The sequence below is a fragment of the Oryza glaberrima genome, chromosome 1 (assembly GCF_000147395.1).
Source record: "Oryza glaberrima chromosome 1, OglaRS2, whole genome shotgun sequence".
NCBI classification, from domain to species: Eukaryota; Viridiplantae; Streptophyta; class Magnoliopsida; order Poales; family Poaceae; genus Oryza; species Oryza glaberrima.
Window position 1 is genome coordinate 9,161,167 of NC_068326.1, and position 7,304 is coordinate 9,168,470.

General features: G+C 48.2%; 1 pseudogene; it reads left to right on the top strand.

Moving 5' to 3' along the window:
• The first annotated feature begins 5,739 nt into the window (after window positions 1-5,739).
• Window positions 5,740-6,698, top strand: LOC127769892 (uncharacterized; annotated as a pseudogene).
• The last annotated feature ends 606 nt before the right edge of the window (window positions 6,699-7,304 follow it).

Consider the following 7,304-nt stretch of genomic DNA (forward strand, 5'->3'; position numbering starts at 1 on the left):
ATTGTTGCTAGAGAAAATATTAATAGTTTACAGTTATAATATGGCTAATTACAGTACAAAACTATAAATTCTACAAGTCAATTATATGGGTATGGGTACCCGTTACCTACACGGGTGTGAGTACGGGACGATTCTATACCCGCGACGAGTGTGGTATTTAAGTGGGAATATTTATCCATCGCGGGTGTGGGTATGGGGCAAGAGAACCCGATGGGTATTGTAACGCCCCGATTTTCGTTCGGGATTAAAAATCATTAAATAATGCATTTTCTAGAAAATAAATAAAAATTAAAGCAATTTAATTAAGTGAAATAATGAGGGACTTTAAAATTTCCTTTAAAAATCATGGCCAAAAATATTTTGTAATATTCTCTACGTCCTAAAATACTCTCTGAAATTTCTCGCGAATTTTCAGAGCTCAAGAAATAATTTTAATAGAACAAAGTTCATTTAATCAATTAAAATAAAGAGAAAACGAATTAAAATCCTTCTCCTTTGCCTTGGGCCAAAAACCGCCTCCTCTCAGGCCGGCCCAGCTCACTTCCCCTCCCCCTCTCACTCAAAGTCCACCTCCCCTCCCATTCCGGTCCCCTCTCCCTCCCTCTCTCCGACAGGTGGGACCCGCAGCCCCACCTGTCATCCCCAACCTCCAGCCACCCACCGGCAGCCGCCAGCCACGCCGCCCACATTGCCGCTTCCTCCAGCCTCCTCGCGCCTTCTCACGTGCGGGCTTGGACGCCGCCCATCCCCTCCACCTCCTCGACCAAACCCCCCTACTCATCCCACAAAAATCGGCATCGGCCGAGCCGCCACCACCCCACGTCGCTACCCCCACTTTCCCCCTTCAAATCCGCCACGTCCGGCCACGATCTTCATCCCCGAGCCCTATAAAAAACACTCCCCACACCTCCCTCTCCATTTTTCCCTATTCTCCCCAAGCTCCCTACGCCCCCCTCCCGTTCTCCCCACGCCGAGCCCGTGCTCCGCCGCTAACCGACGAGCTCCGGCCGCGCGCCGCCGCCGCTAGAGCCACCGCCGCCCTACGCCACCTGCACCACCAGCTCCGCCACTTCACGCTGCAGAACAACCGACGCACCCCTCTTTCATTCCACCGCCCGAACACCGCTTCCACCGCCAACCCAAGCCGCCACTACCATCTGTCGCCTCCGGCCGGCCGTTGCCGCCGCGCTAGCCATCACCACGCCTCACCGCTTGCGCTGTCGACTTTGCTGCATCAAGCTCCACCCCGGGCGCTGCTTTGCTCCTCCAACCCACCGCCTAAACGCCTTCTCCCTCGCGCTCCCAAGCCACAGCCACCTTTGACTGCCTTCAGCCGCTCCCCGCGTGCGAGAGGGGTTTCGCCCGGCCGTGCCACCACCTTTCCTAGGTCGTCCCGATCCTCAGCCGTCCCTCTGTCGTCGCCGTCAGTCACCGGAGTGCCGCCGCCTCCCTCCGCCTCTCCTTTTTCCCCTCCTCCGCTGCTCCCCTTGCCCGCGTCGTGCTGTTGTCGCTGCTGGCCGTCCAGCCGGGTGCCGCCGCCGCCTGTTCGAGCCGGCTGACGAGCCAGCCCCTTTCCTCCGTTGCCTATTTTGGTGCTGCCCGTGGACTGCCCGTGCTCCTGGTCCTCGGCGCCACCTAGACCGCGGTGGACTTGGTCCACCGTGTGCCTTTCCCTTGGAGCCGCTGACGTGCGAAAAGCTTCTCCCTTTTGCTGACGTCAGCGACCACCTATTTTCCCTTTAAAAATAATTAATAATTACGCAATAAATCGAGTTTAATTATAGAAATCCATTTAAATGGCTCAAAACTTCTAAAATTCATATATAATTCATTCGAACTTTAAATTGGGCCATTCAAATTACAAAATTCATCTTAAATTGAGCTCTACATGTTTGTTTACTTTTGATGTATTGTTTACTTGGTTTTTAGGGTTTTTCATCGTTTTGCATGCCAGTGTGTAGAATCCGTCATTTCGGAAGTTCGCGTTCGCAAGGAAAAGAGTTCAGAAGATCTTTTGAAGAAGCAAGGCAAGTCATACATTCCCCCCTTGAGTATATTGAGCCTACTTTATAAATGTTTTACCGTTTGCAAATAAATATGCATGTTTTGCTAATTACATGGGATAAGGGTACAACCTATCTGCTCGCTTGTGCCATATTATTTGATGTCCGTCCTTTGTCAAACTTGGGTGATAATTCGACTAGCTTGTGTTACTTATGTTGACCTAGCTAGAACTACATGCTTAGCCATGCTTAATTACCACTAGCTCACATAATGGGATAATTACAGTTTTAGACATCTAGTATCTTGACGAGCTGCATGCTCGAGACATCCGGCCATGTTTCATTGGTCGTAATTATCCAACTAAAATGCGGCTGAATGTGGGCTGTAGGTGCATGGTTTTGCTAGTCGCGCCCATAGTAATTAAGGACCGGTTCACAGGAAACCCTGGAAGACTTACAGTGCTTACCACAAGCGGGAATAGGTAATTGCTTGATCTGTAGTATAGCTCGACCCTTTCCTAGGCACCGGTGGCGAGGGTGGGCGTGATGGAGTTGGGTCGAATGGGGTGTCCGGTTTTCCAGATGCCAGATTCACCGCGATGCACGAGGGGACTGCCCACCTCCGGGGTAGGGGGTGGGGTGAAACCTTTGCGTGGTGTGGATGGTTAGGGGAGGGTTATGTGAAGGGTCTTGTCACAATCACTCAACATAGTGATGTGTCTGCGTAGGCACGGTGACATGCCGGTGGATTGTGACTTGTGGGTATAGTTGTGCACCTCTGGCGAGAGTAAAACTATTCGAATAGCCGTGCCCGCGGTTATGGGCGATCGACCATATTCACCGTGATTAGTCTCACCTTTAACTGGCTTAATGAACTAGGTAGTTTAGGTGGTTTGGTTGGGCCTGTTCAATGTGGTGTAGCGTTGATCAGTGGAGATTTAATATTACCTTAATTAATCAACTGTTTTATTGTTTCGCTCAATAAAATGCTTTGCAACTGCCACTACAAGAATCTATTTAATCTGTGACGAAATTTTCGTGATGTTTTTAGATATTGTCACGGATATGCAACTATGGATACAAGGCCCATAATACCGTGACAGTTTATCGATTTCGTCATAAACCGGCCCAAAACCTGTGACATTATAGCAATTTCGTTGCTATTTAAATACTTCAAAACCATATAAGAGATATGTAAATTTTATGAACAATGTTACTATTACTTCATCGGATGAAGAAATGACCAAAATAAAAGTTATAGATATTGATGAGTTATACAACTTTGATGATGATAACTTTTTCAGTTGAAATCATTTAGTATTTGAAAATGTTGTTTGAAGTTGTCATAATTTGAAATTCAAATTCAAATTATTGAAATAGAGTCATATGGCAAAATGACCAAAATAAAAGTTGTAGATATCGATGATTTATGCAACTTTAATATTACCTTAATTAATCAACTGTTTTATTGTTTCGCTCAATAAAATGCTTTGCAACGCGCCTTCATGCAAATAGACACAAGCCCTCCGTTGTATCCCCTTGCACATCTGCATCATTGGTGTGGCTTGCTGAGTACAGTTGTTGTACTCAGCCTTGCTATTATTCCCCTTTTTCAGAAGTGTAGCGCTTCTGAGCTGAAGACGATGTTAGAGGACCAAGGCTCAGACCCCAGTTGAGTTTTGCCTGTGGAGTGGAGCTGAAGCCCCCGATAGGATTGCCTGACATGGAGCCAGTGCACAGGCGCACTACCCCGGCCACATCGGTTATTCGACCGGTCACGGAACAGTCAAGCGCACCACGCCGGCGCGTGGTGCGCTCTCTCAGACCGCCTTAAATGCGGTTAGGTGGGCGCTGGAAGCGCCCGTCTAATGTGGCACATGCGACGCCGCGCGGAGGGGGTCAGGGTAGCCCGATGCCCGGGCATGCGGGAGCGGCTGCCGCCCCGCCTCGGGCCCAACCCCCTCTGGGGGAGGGCCACGTGGCTACCGGGGGAAGCCTCTCCTCTATAGCCTTGATACCCTGGGCCCATATCACCGTCACAATGTATTTATGTTTGGCTCCATCTCTTAAGAGCAAGTGTAATAAGATTTTAAGCGATGTCCCAAAAGTGCCACATATGATCGACTTTAGTTAAATTTGTTTATTTTATATCATTTCAAGCATATGAATTTCTATTATTTTTTATTGGTCTTAGTATTATTTACCTTTGTAGATATTCACCGAAGTGTAGTTTCTTAGGAGTATGTTACAATTTTCTTTTATGTCCCATCCTGATAGAAAGGAAAGCATATGTCGTTGGATGTTGATTTAGTAGCTGAATCAATAATTGATAGGTATGAAAAAGGAAGATCAATGCATGACTGTAGAAGAAAAATCCATTATTGAGAGCAATACCAAACACGTTACAGTTGTTAAATCAACTATTTTCCTAACAAACATTGAAGAAAGATACAGTAGTGAGAGCTATGGTAAGGACTTTATATTTGTTAATCAACCATTTTTCCTAACAAATATTTTGAAGAAAACCCCAATGGTGAGAGCTATGACTAGCGCTTTTTATTTGTTCACCAATAATAATTTTCCTAACAAACGTTTAGTTGGTGGATTGATTCCTATATCTTTTTGTCAACTGCTAACCATATACATAAATATATCAGGCATACATGTATGAAGTTTTTATTGAAAAATAATTCCACTAGTCAGCGTAGCATTTCCCGGTATATTTGTTTTGTTGCCACTTTCAACCTTATCAATTTTTAATAGGACAATAAACCAAATCATCTCTTACTATAAAATTGTAACCCACTAACTACTAAAACTTAACATGCAAAGATGTCACATCATCATCCACTAACAATCATTAAATTTAAACAGCATGCAAACATGTTATATTATCTATAATTTTATAAATTATTAAATTTTCGAGCTTTCAAAAATGTAAGCATGTTAAATCATCATCGCACATAATTCACATAATATTTTAATATATATATTTATTATTTTTTTATAATATGCTATGTACATATATAGTTCATCATCACTTAATTAATATTTATTTCTCTCTTCTCTCATTAAGCCATATCACATCAATTTTTTTAAGTGCTTAAATGAATAATCTATGGTCCAAATTATCTCTCATTTTCCTCTCTCATTAATCCATATCACCTTAATTATTTTTAGCCTTTAGATGATTAATCTACGGTCCAAACTATCTCAATACTTTTCTTCTTTCATAAAGTCATATCACCATACTTTTACATTTAAATCATCATTCTATATACTATTCAAATTTAAATTATCATAAACCACGTTAACTTACATAATCTTATATTATCTAGAAATCCTACACATTATTTTTATTTATTGTTACCATACTAAAGTCCCACAGCAACGCGCGGGGTTTCACCTAGTATACTATAACCATCATTACCAAACTAAATCAAACGTATTCCAACCATTGTTAACATACAAAATTTTGGTAGTTTTGAGATCTCCCACCCTTTAAATCACATCAAAATCTGGTAAAGGTTCGAACCAAATATATCTCCTCATAGTCAAAAGAGTAAAATACAGTAGCGGTCCTTAAACTTGTCATGAGGTTTCACTTAGGTCCACGAACTTGCAAAACGCACATCAAGACCTCTAAACTTAGTTTATTGTATCATCCCGGTCCAAAATCTAGTTTGACCATGGTCTGACCTACGTTGCATACCACGTGTGCCACGTGGACGATGAGATGGGATTAGTGAGAGGGGCGGGGTGGGTGCCGCAGCTCCTGCACGCCACTGCCGTCACTCCCTTCGTGCGCTGCCGCTGCTCCCTCCGTGTGCCAACGCCGCCGTCGCTCCCACTGCCTGCTGCCCCCTCCCTTCCTCTGCGCATCAGCGCCGCCGTCAGAATCCAGACAGCATTCAGAGGCTTCCTGGTAAGCAATGGGTGCTCGTGTTCTAGCTCTGCTTCGATGGAGTAATCATGCCGTGTGTTTGTGCAGGCGAAGAAGGCGCTGCGAGCACTCAAGGCGCTGGTGCGTGGCTTCCTCGTTCGCCGGCAGGCCGCCGCCACGCTGCAGAGCATGCAGGCGCTCATCGCGCGCAGGCCACCGTGCGCGCCCACTGCATCGGCGCCGGCGCCGCCGCCCATCTCCCTCACATCCACCACGCTCCCTTTTGGCCCCGCTGCTCGCTGGTACGCCGCTGGCGAAATCTCGCCGACGACATCACCATGTATATATTCGCCGTACTAGTTCTGTTCGATCTTGACGTTGTGTGTTGGCGATGGATGCAGCAGGAGAGGTGCGCCACCGACGATACGAGGAGCGAGCACGGCGTAGCGGCGTACAGCCGGCGGCTGTCGACGAGCATCGAGTCGTCGTCATACGGGTACGACCGGAGCCCCAAGATCGTGGAGGTGGACATTGGGAGGCCCAAGTCGCGGTCGTCGTCGTCACGGCGGGCGAGATCCCCACTGCTCGACGCCGGGTGCGCGAGCGGCGGCGAGGAGTGGTGCGCCAACTCCATGTCGTCGCTGCTGCCGTGCTACCTCCCCGGCGGCGCTGCCGCACCGCCGCCCCGCATCGCCGTCCCGACGTCACGCCACTTCCCGGACTACGATTGGTGCACGCTGGAGAAGGCCCGGCCGGCGACGGTGCAGAGCACGCCGCGCTACGTGCACGCGCCGCCGAAGCAGCGGCCGTAGCCGCGGCTGCCGCTGCTCCTCATCCCTCCGCGCACCAAAGCCGTCCCTCCCTCCCTTCCGCCATCTCTGCTGCATTTGTCGGTCGCCGTGCAGCGTTGTCGTTGTCACTAACCATGGTGACCGGATCTGGCGACCTCGCTGTCCTCGTCGCCGCCACGGTCCCCCGACAGTCGTGAGGAGAGTGGAGAGACCTCGAGCTCGCCAATGGAGAGGGGAGAGAGCTCGAGCTTGTTGTCCTCTGCCACACGGAGCTCGACGCTGCCGATACCGTCACCCTTCGCCTAGGAGTTCGTTGGGGAGGAGAGAGGCGGCCCGATCTGCGCAGAGAGAGAGAGAGAGAGAGGAAAGGCGATGCCGCCAGGGATGGGAGAGGCGGCGCTGCCGCCGGCAGTGAGCGGAGTGGGAGGGGAGGCGTCGGTGGCGTCAGGCCATCTCCGTCAGTGGGGAAAAGGAGGTGGGGAGGGGATGAGAGGGGAATAAGAAGGAAGAAAAAAAATAAAAAAAAGTCTATGTCATCGTCCACGTTGCGTGCCACGTAGGCAAGACCACGGTCAAACCAGATTTTGGACCAGGTTGATACAATAAACCAAGTTTAGAGATCTCGAT